Here is a 16,571-nt window from a genome sequence, read left to right as displayed (position 1 = left end):
TCTCTCTGACAACCCCTCTCTCTGTCCCCTATTGTCTGCCCCCTCTCTCTGCTCCACTCTCTCTCTGACCCTCTCTCTCAGTTCCCGTCTCTCTGTTTCCCTCTCTCCCGCCCCCCTCTCTCTCTGCCCCCCTCTCTCTCTCTCTGTCGCCTCTCTCTCTGTCCCCTGTCTCTGTGTTCCTCTCTCTGTCCCCCTCTCTCTCTGTCCCCCCTCTCTCTGTCCCCTCTCTCTGTCCCCTGTCTCTGTGTTCCCCTCTCTCTGTCCCCCTCTCTCTCTGTCCCCCTCTCTCTCTGTCCCCCCTCTCTCTGTCCACCCTCTCTGTCACTGTCCCTCCCCTCTGTCGCCTTCTCTCTGACCCCTCTCTCTGTACCCTCTCTCTCTGTCCTGCCATCTCTCTGTCCACTTCTCTCTCTCTCCTTCCCTCTCTGTCCGCCCTCTCTGTCCCCCGTCTCTCTGCCTCCCCCTCTCTGTCCCCCTCTCTCTCTGTCTCCCTCTCTCTCTGTTTCTCTCTCTCTCTGCCCCCCTCTCTCTCTGTCCCCGTCTCTCTGTCTCCCGCCTCTCTTTGTCCCCCCCGTCCCTCTCTCTCTCTGTCCCCTTTCTCTCTCTGTCCCTCTCTCTCACTGTCCCCCCCGTCGCCTTCTCTCTGACCCCACTCTCTCTGTCCCCTCTCTCTCTGTCCACTTCTCTCTCTGTCCCCCTCTCTCTGTCCCCCCCACTCTGTCCCCCCTCTCTGTACCCCTCTGTCCGCCCACTCTGCCCCCCTCTCTGTCCCCCGCTCTCTTTCCCCCTCTCTCTCTGCCCCCTCTCTCTGCCCCTCTCTCTCTCTGTCCCCCACTCCCTCTGTTCCTCTCTCTCTGCCCCCCTCTCTCTGCTCCACACTCTCTCTGCCCCTCTCTCTCTGTCCCCCTCTCTCTGACACCCTCTCTCTCTGTCCCCCCGTCCCCCTCTCTCTCTGTCCCCCCTCTCTCTGCCTCCCCCTCTCTGTCCAACCCTCTCTCTGTCCCCCCTCTCTCTGTCCCCCTCTCTCTCTGTTCCCCTCTCTCTCTGTCTCCCTCTCTCTCTGTCCCCCCCTCTCTCTGGCCCCTCTCTCTGCCCCCCTCTCTCTCTGTTCACCTCTCTCTCTGTCTCCCTCTCTCTCTCTGTCCCCCCCTCTTTCTCTGTCCCCCTCTCTCTCTGCCCCCCTCTTTTTCTCTCGCTGTCTCTGCCCCCTCTCTCTCTGCCCCCTCTCTCTCTGCCCTAATCTCTCTCTGTCCCCCACTCCCTCTGTCCCCCTCTCTCTCTGTCCCCCCGTCCCCCTCTCTCTCTGTCCCCCTCTCTCTCTGTCCTCCCTCTTTCTGTCCCCCGCCTCTCTCTGTCGCCCCGTCCCCCTCTCTCTCTGCCCCCTCTATCTGTCCCCCTCTCTCTCTATCCTTCCCTCTCTCTGTCGCCCCCTCTCTCTGACCCCCCTCTCTGTGTCCCTCTCTCTCTCTGTCCCCCCATTCTCTGTCCCCCCTCTCTCCTTTCCCCCTCTCTCTGTCTACCCCTCTCTCTGTCCCCCTCTCTCTGTCTCCCCACTCTCTGCCCCCTCTCTCTGTTCCCCCTCTCTCTGCCCCCCGCTGTCTGTGTTCCCCTCTCTCTGTTTTCCCGCTCTCTCTATCTCCCTCTCTCTCTCCCCCCTCTCTCTCGCGCTCTCTCTGCCCCCCTTGCTCTCTGACCCCTCTCTCCCTGCCCCCCACTCTCTCTGCCACCCCCTCTCTCTGCCCCCTCTCTCTCTGCCCCCCTCTCTCTCTGTCCGCCTCTCTCTGTCCCCTTCTCTCTCTGTCCCTCTCTCTCTGCCCCCTCTCTCTCTGTCCCCCTCTCTCTGTCCCTCTCTCTCTGTCCCCTTCTCTCTCTGCCCCCCTCTCTCTCTGTCCCCCTCTCTCTCTGTCCCCCTCTCTCTCTGTCCCCTCTCTCTGTCCCCTTCTCTCTCTCTCTCTCTCTCTCTCTGCCCCCTCTCTCTCTGCCCCCCTCTCTCTCTCCACCCCTCTCTCTGTCCCCCTCTCTCTCTGTCCCCTCTCTCTGTCCCCTTCTCTCTCTCTCTTTCTCTCTCTGCCCCCCTCTCTCTCCCCCCCTCTCTCTGCCACCTCTCTCTCTGTCCCCCTCTCTCTCTGTCCCACTCTCTCTGTCCCCATCTCTCTGTCCCCATCTCTCTCTGTCCCCTCTCTCTCTGTTCCCCTCTCTCTCTGTCTCCCTCTCTCTCTGTACCTTCTCTCTCTGCCCCCTCTCTCTCGCTCTCTCTCTGCCCCCCCTCTCTGCCCCCCTCTCTCTCTGCCCCCTCTCTCTCTGCCCCCCTCTCTCTCTGTCCCCCACTCCCTCTGTTCCCCTCTCTTTCTGTTCCCCTCTCCCTTTGTCTCCCTCTCTCTCTGTCTCCCTCTCTCTGTGTGTCTCTCTCTCTCTGTCCCCCACATTGTCTGTCACCCTCTCTCTCTCCCCCCTCTCTCTCTGCCTCCCTCTCTCTCTCGCCTTCTCTCTGCCCCCACGCCCCCCTCTCTCTGCTCCCCTCTCTCTCTGCCCCCGCTCTCTCTGCCCCATCTCTCTGTCCCCATCTCTCTGTCCCCTCTCTCTGTCCCCCTCTCTCTCTGTCCCCTCTCTCTCTGTCCCCTCTCTCTTTGTCCCCTTCTCTCTCTGCCCCCCTCTCTCTCTGTCCCCCTCTCTCTCTGTCCCTCCTCTCTCTGTCTCCCACTCTCTCTGCCCCCTCTCTCTGCCCCCCTCTCTCTCTGCCCCCCTCTCTCTCTGTCCACTCTCTCTCTGTCCCCCTCTCTCTCTGTCCCCCTCTCTCTGTCCCCCTCTCTCTCTGTTCCCCTCTCTCTCTGTCCCCTTCTCTCTCTGCCCCCCCTCTCTCTGTGCTTCTCTCTCTGCCCCCTCTCTCTCTGCCCCCCCTCTCTCTGCCCCTCTCTCTCTGCCCCCTCTCTCTCTGTCCCCCTCTCTCTGCCCCCCTCTCTCTGCCCCCTCTCTCTCTGTCCCTCTCTCTCTGTCCCCCTCTCTCTCTGTCCCCTCTCTCTCTGTTCCACTCTCTCTCTGCCCCCCTCTCTCTCTGTCCCCCACTCTCTCTGTTCCCCTCTCTCTCTGTTCCCCTCTCTCTGTGCCCCCCTCTCTCTCTCTGTCTCCCTCTCTCTCTGTCACCCTCTCTCTCTGCCCCCCCTCTCTCTGACCCCTCTCTCATTATGTCCTCCCCTATTTCTCTCTCTCTCCCTCCCTCCCTCACCTTATTTCTCCCTTCCCTCTCTCTCTGTCTTTCCCTGCTCCTTCGCTCTCTCTCCATCTTCTCTCACTCTCGATCTCCCTCTCTTGGTCTCTCCTTTCCCACCACCCTCCGTTTCTCTCTAACTGAATCTCTCTCCCTTCTGTCCCGCCCTTATTCTCTCTCTCTGACACACTCTGTCTCCCTGGTCCTTCCCTCTCCCTCTGACCCAGAGACTGCAGGTTGGTGGTGAGTCTGCTTGTGGGGGTTGGGGGGGTGGGGGGGCTTGTGGGTGTGAGATGATCGAGAGATGTGGGAAGTGGGAGGTGGGGAAAATGGGGTAGAGCCAGAATTGTGAGAAGGAGATAGAGACGGCAGGAGAGAGAGAGAGAGAGAGAGAGAGAGAGAGGGTGAGGGGGAGAGAGAAGAATGGAGGCAGGTGGATAAACTCATGTTGGGGGTGTGAGAGAGAGAGGGGGAGAGTGAGGCAGAAAGAATAGTGGAGGCAGGTGGAGAAACTGGGGTTGGGGGCTCTGAGAGGGGACCAGAGAGAGTGAAAGGGAGAGGTGGTGAGAAAGAGACAGTGTGCAGGAAGGGAGAGATGGAGAGAATTGAGGAGGAAAAGTGGGGGTGAGGAATTGGGGAGTCCAGGTTGGAATGGGGGGGTCAGAGGGAGTTAAACCCAGCTCCTGAGCTCAGGGCGCGGTGCCCTCCCCTTCCCTGAGGACCAGGACTTGGGGCTGAGTCTGTCTCTCTCCAGCTCAGCTTCTCCAACACAAAGACACACAACAACATCAGTCACTCTGCTGCTCGGCACACTTTAATCAACATTTTTATTGGTTACAAATGGAAGTGATGGATACAGTCAGTGGGATGGTGCCTTTTCTCACTGGCCCCTGAGTTGTGAGAAACATTGAAATGTTTCCCTGTAACCCCCCTGTGGGATAAGGATGGACAACCCAGCGCTACCCTCAGTCTGTTACCATAGCGACAGGCTGCTCCATCACTGAAACACTGAACTGAAATGAGAAAATCCCGGATGGATTGATTAATGAGGGAATTTGATGGATGGATGGATTTGGGTGAAGGGATATTTCAGCACATTCTTCAGCTGCTGCCTGAACTTAGTCTGGGTCACGGCATAAATCGCGGTGTTTGTGCAGCAACTGAGGAGCTGCAGCATGAAGCCCAATTCCTGCACAAAGAGATCGAGAAACACAGACCCATACCCAATATTAGACATCCGGTACGATATAGAATACAGCATTAACGTTGACCATAACAGGATGAAATTGGCCGAGATCACAAACAGTAAAATGATGGATTTTTTTCGGTTTCTCATTTCAGTGTCAGACTGAGCGTCCCCATTGGTGTGAGCGCGGAGTCTCCTGCGGGCTCTGCTGGTCACTAAAATGTGTCTGACGGTGAGAACATTGAGCAGCAGAATCAGGAGAAATGGGACACACGGGGTTAGACTGTGGTGGAGGAACTCGATTGTGGCCCAGACTCTGGAGACTCGAACAGCGATTGTTACCTCACAAAACCAGGGATTGTTCACCAGCCAATACCGAGCCTCGAGCATAAAATACCAGAAAATGTTCTTTAAACAGCTCAGCACAGTCACTGCTCCCAGAACCACAGCCGCCGTTTTCTCACTGCAATATTTACTTTTCAGCTTCTGGCAACAAATGGCCACAAACCGATCAAAGGTGAAAGTGACGGTGAACCAGACAGAGCAGTCAGTGGCTGCATAAAGCAGGACGGCGTGGATATTACACACGGGGACGGAGTCTCTCAGGAAATAAAACTGTTCCCGATAAACAATGGGAATGTGTCTCAGGATCAGGTCGAGGATAATGACCAGGAGATCCGCCGCTGCCATGGCCCCCAGGTAACGTCTGACACATGGAGACAATCCACAATCTTTATAAAGCAGGACGTAGATGGTCACTACGTTAACTGTGAGGAAGGAAAACAAACCCATTATCCATCAGCCTGGAGGCAAAGGGACCCGTTTGATCGGGGACCCAGTGAGATTTTCAAATGTGTCCCTGTATTCAGGGATTTATTAAAATAATTGGAGCTGGAATAACAAATGGGAAGGTCTGAATTACTGACAAAAATGTGACATAAATCACAAGAAACCCTCCCTCCCCAAACACACAGAGACATATCCATCAGGACAGATGGTTTCTAGAACATTCCCACACACTCGATCACTCGAGAGCAGACACAGGTCACTCCTTCCCAGTTCCTAATGCGGAGGGTGGAAACGTTGCTGTCCTGAAGGATTCTCTCCCAGTTCCCTGAATACAAACGGAGTTTGGGAATTTCTGTCTTTTGGTCTAAATTGTGGTCGATCCTGTGTCGTGGAGAAATGGAAACGCAGGGAAAACGTATTCACCCCTTTAACTGCCTGAGGGACCTTCGGAACAGAGTCTCCTTCTCCCTGGAACGGGATCTCTTCCCTCGGGATCTTATCGTTTGTTCAATTCACTGACGTCCGGCCGTTCACAAACAATGTCAGGGACAGAACGTTCCGGGGAATGTCAGTTATAGAATGTCAGGGACAGAACGTTCCGGGGAATGTCAGTTATAGAATGTTGGGGACAGAACGTTCCGGGGAATGTCAGTTATAGAATGTCAGGGACAGAACGTTCCGGGGAATGTCAGTTATAGAATGTTGGGGACAGAACGTTCCGGGGAATGTCAGTTATAGAATGTCGGGGCCAGAACGTTCCGGGGAATGTCAGTTATAGAATGTCGGGGCCAGAACGTTCCGGGGAATGTCAGTTATAGAATGTTGGGGAAAGAACGTTCCGGGGAATGTCGGTTATAGAATGTTGGGGACAGAACGTTCCGGGTAATGTCAGTTATAGAATGTTGGGGAAAGAACGTTCCGGGGAATGTCAGTTATAGAATGTTGGGGAAAGAACGTTCCGGGGAATGTCAGTTATAGAATGTCGGGGAAAGAACGTTCCGGGGAATGTCAGTTATAGAATGTTGGGGAAAGAACGTTCCGGGGAATGTCGGTTATAGAATGTTGGGGACAGAACGTTCCGGGGAATGTCAGTTATAGAATGTTGGGGAAAGAACGTTCCGGGTAATGTCAGTTATAGAATGTTGGGGAAAGAACGTTCCGGGGAATGTCGGTTATAGAATGTTGGGGACAGAACGTTCCGGGTAATGTCAGTTATAGAATGTTGGGGAAAGAACGTTCCGGGGAACTCCTTGACCTGTCCATGACCTTTCCCCCCCCCCCCCCCGCCCCCACCAACATGATGTCCTGTGCCGGGACACACTGTAACATTAATGGGGTGTGAGACGGAGGGTCCAATCACAGGAATGGGAACTAAAGGCATTGCCAGATCAGCTGAAATGGTGAGATATACCACATTCTCAATCCACCTCCCAGAACCAGCCCAGACACCATACACCCAGAGGAGATATCTGTTCACTGTGGAACACTGTACAGACCAGGCCAGTGTACTGCTCAGTACGACCCAGCAATCTGTTCAGATTCATCCATTACACTGGTCAATACAATCCAGCAATCTGTCCAGAGTGGAACACTGCGCAGATCAGATCAGTGCATTGATCTATAAACCCGGACTAGATATCTGTCCAGGACGGGGAGCTGTGCAGACCACAGCAGTGCATTGATCTATAAACCCGGACTAGATATCTGTCCCGGACGGGGAGCTGTGCAGACCACAGCAGTGCATTGATCTATAAACCCAGACTAGATATCTGCCCAGGACGGGGAGCTGTGCAGACCACAGCAGTGCATTGATCTATAAACCCAGACTAGATATCTGTCCCGGACGGGGAGCTGTGCAGACCACAGCAGTGCATTGATCTATAAACCCGGACTAGATATCTGTCCAGGACGGGGAGCTGTGCAGACCACAGCAGTGCATTGATATATAAACCCAGACGAGATATCTGTCCAGGACGGGGAGCTGTGCAGACCACAGCAGTGCATTGATCTATAAATCCGGACTAGATATCTGTCCAGGACGGGGAGCTGTGCAGACCACAGCAGTGCATTGATCTATAAACCCGGACTAGATATCTGTCCAGGACGGGGAGCTGTGCAGACCACAGCAGTGCATTGATCTATAAACCCGGACTAGATATCTGTCCAGGACGGGGAGCTGTGCAGACCACAGCAGTGCATTGATCTATAAACCCAGACCATATATCTGTCCAGCACCGGAGCTGTGTAGACCACAACAGTGCATTAATATATAAACCCAGACTAGATATCTGTCCAGCACCGAGAGCTGTGCAGACCACAGCAGTTCATTGATCTATAAACCCAGACTAGATATGTGTCCAGCATGGGGAGCTGTGCAGACCACAGCAGTGCAGTATCTATAAACCTCAACCAGACAGTCTGACCAGCACAGCGAACTGTGCAGTGATCACCCGTGAATTAATTTGCAAACCTGGAGCAGTTACCATCTAAGTGAGTCCGACTGTGTACCCCACCCTGCTGCATTGATCTGTAAACCAGGAGCAGTTACCCTCCCAGAATGTAGAGCTGTGTACCCCACCCCAGTGCAATGCTCAGTAACACTGTGTTAGATCCCTGCCCAGTGTGAGGAAACTTGCAGCCCGCGCTGGAAGTGACAGGATGTGCAGCTCCATATCTGCATTGTGCCCTAACAAGTGGGTGTGAACATCACTGCCAGAGAGAGATGGCGGGGGAATCAGTTTAATATCACCACATGGGGAGGGGTTTGGGAAGTAGACAGAGAGGGGGAGACTGAGAGACAGTGTCATGGAAGGATGTGTTCCCAGGTTTCAGATTGCTGAAATATAGACACTTCGATAACATCCTGTAACAAGAGCCTGTCTTCCCAGGAAAATGGAAAAAAGGGATATTGGTGTGACGTCAGATGATGGAGATTTTTGGATGAACATTTGTTCTACAGCTTTGTAAATGGAGTCCTTCATGGCTGGAGGTACACCCCATCACCCAGATACCCCTGGATATTCCGTGATCCCTGACACTGGGGCCATCTTTAAAAGCCCATTGGGCACACGATTGATCTTTCTCAGTTTGGAGCTGCCCTGCACAGTTTACCCTGAGCATGGCAGATAAGGGACAATTACACCACGGTTTGTCAACAGGGGTACGGAGGTCCTGGTGGATGGGCTAGTACAGAGGGGGACCATTCTGTTTCCAGAGGGGAGCGACACCACCAGACCCACCGAGCATGGTCTGAGCTCCCCACCCAGCTCAGTACAGTATCTGTGGTCTGAAGAAATGTTCAGCAATACAGGACAAGCATCAATAACCTTCCCCACTCTTTCAGGATAAGGGTCACTGTATTCTCTCTGCTCCCTCACACTCACGGTATATCTGTTATAGCACCGACCCCCGAACAAGGCTCATGGTCCACCACTCTCACTGTGGTATGCTGCACCTTCTCTCTCTGTCTCTGTCTCTGTCTCTGTCTCTCTGTCTCTCTCTCTCTCTCCCTCTCTCTCCCCCCTTCCCTCCACTTCATCCCAACACTAATAACACTGCATGGAATCAACACTGTGGACTGACTCCCTCCAGACACCTCACTATGACCCCCTCCACACCGATACTCACACTAACAGTAGGACCACACCCACTCCCACCCTCACTCTCTCCCTCCCTTTCTCCCATTCCAGGAGAAACAGCCTGGAATAGGACAGAAAGGGCCAAGCTGGGTGGTGGAGTGCCCGATATCCGTTCCCTCACCCCCCTCCCCCCCCCCATGTGGGGAGGACCCTGGTACGAGCTGGAGAGGACCGGGATGCCTCGTGTGGAGATTCTGAAACATCCACGTCCCACCGACCGAGTAAGGAGCAATGTTCAGTGAAGGGCAATTCTCACTTTAAACCCACTGGCAGTTCCATTTCCCCCCAGCACAACTTAGAAGCTGTGGCCCTGATGCCATCTCACTTTTGTGTCGAGCTGGTACAAATAGAATCCCCACGGTCTCGGTGGGCAGGAGGGTGGGCTCACAACACATCGTCACCACCACCTCCCAGGAAGGGAGCACCGAGACTCCCTCCTTCACCTCCCCCTGTAAACAGCTCAGATACTGAAACTGATCTGTGAGAGTTACTGCTCTCACCACTTGTCCTGACATCTTCAACAATCTGTGCTCATATACACCCAGCGCCCTCTGCTCCTGCAGCCCCTTTATAACGGTACGGCCTGTATTAAGCTGCCTTTCAATGTTATTCCTACCACAGTACATCACCTCACACTGCTCTGCATTGATCCCCATCTGCCTTACACCTGAACACTACGCCAATGTGTGATTGTCCTGTTAGAGTTCCACACTCTCCTCCATAGACTTCAGAGTTCTTCCAGGTTCGGTGCCATCTACAAACATTGAATTGTTATAGCGTCACAGTCCCCATGAAACAACTGAAATCCTGCCCCAAACACACGAGTGTGAGCAAGTGAAATACTGATATATTCCGATGGACAAAGTCGAATAATGACATGCTGTCAATGGAGCAACAAAAGTCCTGACACACACCAGACGGAGCGAATGAAATATTGACAAACCACAGAGCAAGAAAAATCCGGATAGGTCCCACTTATCGATATTCATCAGGGTATAATGTGATGGAGTTGAAATTGTGTACTGTACCTTCATGAGAGAGGGAATGCTGTTCTGAACTGAGAGCTGCCAAGCACCTGTGATATGAGACGATGGCAGACCCAGAAACAGTATATTGCTATAGAGCTGGAGTCGGGTAATAAGCAGTTAAGAGAAAGAGGGTCCCAGAGTTGTGAATAGTTGATGTAAAATGTTCACTTCCAGAGTGAAAAAATAAATTGATGATTTTATTTAAACAGTGGAATTTGGGAGTTCTCTGTCCCTCATATTTTAACAGTTTAGGAGGTGAACTGAGCATTTCTTTATAATTAGTTTAAGTTACCAGATGAGTTTCACGCCGTGTCCTAACCATCCCCGTGTGTGTATCTGTGTGTCTCTGTGTGGGGCAGGTCTGGCAGTCTCTGTGGTGATTAAAGTGATGCAATGCCACCCTCTGCTGGCCTCCACACGCCACTGCACAGGCATTGGCAGAGGGTGAAAACCAACATGGATTCATTCAGAGATGGGGAGGGAGAGGGCAGCTGCTCACACACCATCCAAACTGATGTCTTATCCATGGACTGATCTAAACGTCCTTTAAACGTTGTAACTGTCCCTGCTTTCACCACTTCCTCTGGAAGTTCATTCCACACACAAGCCAGACTCTTTCTAACATAATTACCTCTCATGACTTTTGTAAATCTTTTTTCCTCACACCTTAAAAATCCCTCAGTTTTGAATCCTCAACTCTAGAGAAAAGACATCAGCCCTTCAGCTTCTCTGTAACCCTCATTATTTTATAAACCTGTGTAAAGTTACTGCTTAATCTCATATTCTTCAGTGAAAAAAGTCCCAACCGATCCAGCCTCTCCTTATAGCTCACTCCCTCCTTTCCTAGCAACATCCAGGTTAATCGCTTCTCAACCCTCTCCAGCTTAATAATATCAATGTCAAAAATATCAAAGTGAATAGTCAAGGTATTTTCTAAGGGTACGGGGAGTCCAAAACTAGAGGACATAGGCTTAAGGTGAGAGGGGAAACATTTAAAAGTGACCTAAGGGGCAGCATTTTCACCCAGAGGGTGGTGTGCCTATGGAGTGAGCGGACAGGATGACCAGACTGGACACAGTATTCCAGAAGAGGTCTCACCAATGTCCTGTACAACCACAACATGACATCCTAATTTCGATACTCGAGGGTCTGTCCTATGAAGACATGTGTGTTAAACACCTTAATAACCACAAAATCTATATGAGATGCAAATTTTAAAGAATTAAACCTGACGGCCTAGGTTTCTGTACTACAGCACTGCCAAAGGCTCTACTTTTAATTGTATAGTTCCTGCTGTTGTTTGATTTACCAAACCCAATGCCTCGCATTAATCCAAACTAAACTCCATCCGCCACCCCTCAGCCCAGTGAGTGATATTAATGTCACCTCACCCTCCCCCTTCAATTTTAAAATGCCCATCCGTCTCCAGGAGGCCTGCACACTCAGGCCTTGATTATCACAAAGACCCTGAGCTTGGTTTGCCTTGTGTGGTTAGGGGGAGGAGGGACAGATTGCAGACACAGTCAGTGGGGAGGAGAGGCTGGACAGTAATCAGCGGCCTGGTGTCATTTCATGGGTTTAGGAAAAGGGGAGTTGCACGTTAGAGGTGGGTAAGAGTGATCAGTGTTTTGGGGTCAGAACATAAGCTCTTCCTTCGTCTCTAGTGTTCAGTAATAAATATCTATTTGAAACCCTTCATTGGGCAGAGTGTGTCTGCAGGATTTCTTTCCTTAATATTGCAGACTACAGATAATAGCGATTAAAGATGTTTACAGTTAAATTCGATGGCACAGCACGTACACTCAATATCCTTGCATTTGTTTATTAATACAAAGTGTTGTTTGTAATTCAGTAATGGGAACCTGATTATAATAAATCCACACCGAGCTGAAAGTGGGCACTAAAATATGACTCAAAATCTGGGTATGGTAGTGTGGTGGGTAGTGTCCCTGTCTCTGAGCCAGAACTCTGGATTTGATTCCAATTCCTGAACTTGTGTGTTCCTAGCTCTGGACTAGAAGGCCAGGATTTAAGTCCTGCCTGTTGCAGAGGTATGTCACATCATGTCAGAACAGGCTGATGAACAAACACACAGGAGAATACTGTTACAGCTTTATGGGTATTGCTGAGTGATGCTAGTCCCTACCTCCGAGCACAAAGGTCGAGGTGTAAAGCCCACAGAAGTGTCTCAGGATACATCTGAACAAACTGATTAAAATGGATTTAGAATTGTGACTTGATGGAGAAGGAAGAGGTATCAAAATTGTATTTCAGAATTTAGGCCCAGGATGACTGAAAGTACAGCCATTCGTGTTGATTAGGGTCACATTTCGCAGCCGTAAAGGTTTATAAAATCAAAATGGCCATGGATAGGGTGAGTAGTCAGGGGTTTTTCCCCAGGTTTGGGGCGTCCAAAACTAGAGGGCATTGGTGGAAAGTGAGAGGGGAAAGGTTTTGAGGAGACCTAAAGGGCACCATTTCACACAGAGGGTGGTATGCATATGGAATGAGCTGCCAGAGGAAGCGGTGGAGGATGGTACAACTATACAGCGTCTGGGTACTGAGAGACCTGGCGAGCTTTCCCAGCAATTTCTGTATTTCTTTTAAAAATGCATTCAGTTTAACACAGGTATTCTGAATAAATTAAACATTTTTATTTTTTAATGACGCAGGGACATATAAACGTATCTTCAAATTGACCGAGACCATTTTCTGCTCAGGGTATTGCTCTGTGTCTGACAGCAGCAATGATGCACCTACATGGAGCAGGGAATGTGATGGAGACATAGTTTGGACAATGTACAAGGAGACCTCACATGGTCCAGTTTGGGAGAGGATGACATTACTGTGTGATTCAGCTCAGAGAGGGAGAAAATGTAATGTGCCCGAGAAGGAGTGGCCTATTGCACTCTCTCTCCTTCATTGTTCCTCATCACAGCAATGTGTGCGAGCTACAAAAAAAACCTCTACAAGTCATCGTTACCATTCTTATTTTTATGGAATCCCTGCAGTGTGGAAACAGGCCCTTCGGCCCAACAAGTCCATATCAACTTTCCCAACCCATTTCCCTATATTTACCTCTGACTATTGCACATAACCTAGAAATCCCTGAACATTACAGACAATTTAGCATGAACAACCCACCGATCCTACATAGTTTGTGGTAGGAAACTGGATCACCCATTAGAAGATCACACAGACAAGGGGAGAATGTGCAAACTCCACACAGACAGTCACCCAAGGCTGAAATCGACCCCAAGTCCCTGGTGCTGTGAGGCAGCAGTGCTAACCACCGTGCTGCCCTTTGGGTGATCTCGAACCAGAATTCACTGGAATCTACTCACTGCCGAAAGCAAAGGGAATTCAGCCAAATCCAAACTCTCCCAGGATGAAATCCCATTGCTAGCAGCTTGTGTGAGTACAATATCTTCAGAAGCAGAATAACATTTTGGACAATCTCACAATTCTTCCTTTGTCATGAGTTTCAATAATATTTGGACCAAGTTATTTCAAGTTAAAATTGTAGAGATTTTGTGTGTGTGTGTGTGTGTGTGTGTGTGTGTGTGTGTGTGTGTGTGTGTGTGTGTGTGTGTGTATGTGTGTGTGTGTCAGCATTTTTAGAAAGGGAAATATTGATTATATAATTGCAATACCCAAACAGTTTTCCATTCATCTTTCCATCATAGTTTGAGTAACATTGCTCTGGATCATAAACGTGTTGTTTTAGCACATTAAAAAGCCTAGCCTGACTTGTTCCTAAAACTGACCCTGACTCAGTCTGAGACCGATATTATGGGCCATATCACCGACCTGGTTGCATTTAACATTTGTTATGAGCAGTGGACGAGTGGGACTAGATATGGAAACAGTGACCCCAAAAAGTCGGGAATCTATAGACCGGTGAGCCTAATGTCCGTGGTGGGTAAGTTGTTGGAGGGGATTCTGACGGACACGATTTACATACATTTGGGAAGGCAAGGGCTGATCTGGGTAGACAACGTGGCTTTCTGCATGGGAAATCATGTCTCATTAATTTGGTTGAGTTTTTTGAAGAGGTGACAAAGAAGATTAATGAAGGCAATTTGGTAGACATCGTCTATATGGACTTCAGCAAGGTGTTCATTTAAAGAACAAAGACCAAAGAAAATTTACAACCCAGGAACAGGCCCTTCTCCCTCCAAGCCTGAACCGATCCAAGTGTACTGTCTAAATCTGTCGGTCAATTCCTAAGCATCTGCCTTCCTCTGCTCCCCATCCACTCATGCATCTGTCCAGACGCATCTTAAATGAATCTACCGTGCCTGCCTCCACCACCTCTGCGAGCAACGTGTTCCAAATGCCCACCACCCTCTGTGTGAGGTACTTACCGCGTGTATCCCCCTTAAACTTTCCACCTCTCACTTTGAAAGCACAACCTCTCGTTACTGAATCCTTCACCCTGGGAAAAAGCTGGTCTCTATCCACCCTGTCTATACCCTTCATGATTTTGGAAACCTCAATCAGGTCCCCCCCAATCTCCTTTTATCTAGTGAAAATAAACCTAACCTACTCAGCCTTCCTTCACAGCTAGTATTTCATCCTGATTGGTAGACAGATTAGTAAGTTTCAGTCACATAAGATAGTCACAAATGGCGTGAAGGAAGAGGGATATTTTTCAGCCTGGAGGCTTGTGACCAGCAGTGTGCTGCAAGTATCAGTACTGAGTTCACTGCATTTCATCATTTATGTAAAGGATTTAGATGTGAATATTGGGGCAATAGTTAGTACGTTTACAGATGACATCAGAAAGGTGGTGTAGTCGATTATCTCAGAGTACAACAAGACCACAATTAGATGAGACAAAGGGTCAAGGAGTAACTGATGAAGTTTAATTTAGATAAATATGAAGCTTTGCATTTTGGGAAGGCAAATCAGGGCAGATATTATATACTTCATGGTCAGGTCCTGGGGCATGTTGTGAAACAAAGGGGCATAGGGCTGCAGGTTCATTGTTCCTTGAACGTGGAGTTGCAGGTAGACAGAGTGGTGCAGAACACATTTGGCACATTTGCCTTAATCAGTCAGAGCATTGAGTATAGGAGTTGTGGTGGTATGTTGCATCTGTACAGGATGTTGGTGAGGTCACTTTAAGAATACTGCATACAACTCGGTTTTCTGCAGAAATGACTGACACGGATGTTTCAGGACTGGAGGCTTGAGCTAAAGGGAGAGGCTGGTTAGGTTGAGGTGTTTCCCCCTGGAGTGTCAGAGGCTTAGGGGTGACATTATAGAGGTTTATAAAACCATCAGGTGCATGGATATTCTGAACAGCCACGTTCTGCTCTCCAGGATTGGGGAGTCCAGAACAAGAGGGCAGAGGTTGAAGGTGAGAGGGCGAATAATTTAGAAGGGACCTGAAGGTAAATGTTTCACACAGAGAGTGGTGTGTGTACAGAAAGTGCTGTAGTGAAGTAGTGACGGTGGTTACAATCGCACATTTAAAAAGTATCTGAAAGAAGAGGGATATTTACCAAATGCTGGCAAATGGGACTGGATCAGATTTGATATCTGATCGGAGTGAACAGATTGGACTAACGGGTCTGCTTTCGTTCTGCATGACTCTCTGGTTCTATAAGAAGGATGTTGAAAAATTCTGTAAGGTCCTTTCAAGTCGTACTTCTCTTCTCTGGAAGGTTATCGTGCCTCTATGTTTACATTGATTGAAAGCTGCATTAGTGAAATATTTGACAAAGAAGTGAGTCACGGATAATGGGACACAGACAGGAAAGTGGGGCTGAGACCCCAACCTGATCAGCCACAATCTTACTGCCTGGTGGAGAAGGCTCAAAGTATCTAATGACCCACTCCTGCTCCTCAGTCCAATGTTCCTGTGTTCCATTCAGCCCCTCAAACCTGCTAGACAGGAACAGTTGGAGGCCACTTGCTCCTATAACCTGTTGCACAGAAACAGAGGAGACCATTCAGTCCCTCAAGACTGTCCCACATGCTTTGAGGTGATTTGGGAAATGTAATTGGAAAATCCAGGCTGGGTATGAAAGAGGCCCCTCATCTTTCTTTAGAAAGCTTCCCCTATCTGCAGCTTGAGCTCCATTTGTTGATCATGTTGTAGACCCAGATTCACTGTGAAAACAGCCCACATACCTCACCCAGAGATGGCTCACAAAATCACCTGGTCTCCCTGACTGCAATATGCAATACCAGAACATTCATAAAAATAACACTCACTAACATTCCAATAACAGAATGTGAGAGCATCAGAAACAGCGGCATGTCGTTCACTCCCCAAACGTGCCTTCCCCTTCACGAAGATCATGGCTGATCTGCTTCTGGCCTCAAATCCTCTTTCATACCCAATTCTTCATAGCCCTCACCTCTCTGACAGGTCAATATCCATCTACCTCCTCTTCAAATACTTTCAGTCATCTCGCTCCCCGAACACTCTTGAGAAGAGAAATCCTGACATTCAATCCCACCTGTTTGAAGAAAACACTTGCTGCTCCTATATCATGGTTTATTGATATGAACAAAAGAGGTTGAGACAAGGTTGCCAGTAAAAATGACTGGCCCTGATATCAAGACAATGGTTGACTTCTGTTGACATCAAGGAGCTGAACTTAATGGGAATCAGAGTAACCTCTCCAGTGTTTGGGGTCAAACCTGGCACAAAGGAAGATGTTCACCATCTCAGTCCTGGGTCACCTCTGTGGGAGATCCTCAGGGTAGCT

The sequence above is a fragment of the Chiloscyllium punctatum genome, chromosome 17 (assembly GCF_047496795.1).
Source record: "Chiloscyllium punctatum isolate Juve2018m chromosome 17, sChiPun1.3, whole genome shotgun sequence".
Classification (NCBI taxonomy): Eukaryota; Metazoa; Chordata; class Chondrichthyes; order Orectolobiformes; family Hemiscylliidae; genus Chiloscyllium; species Chiloscyllium punctatum.
Note: the sequence above shows the minus strand (reverse complement) of the source record.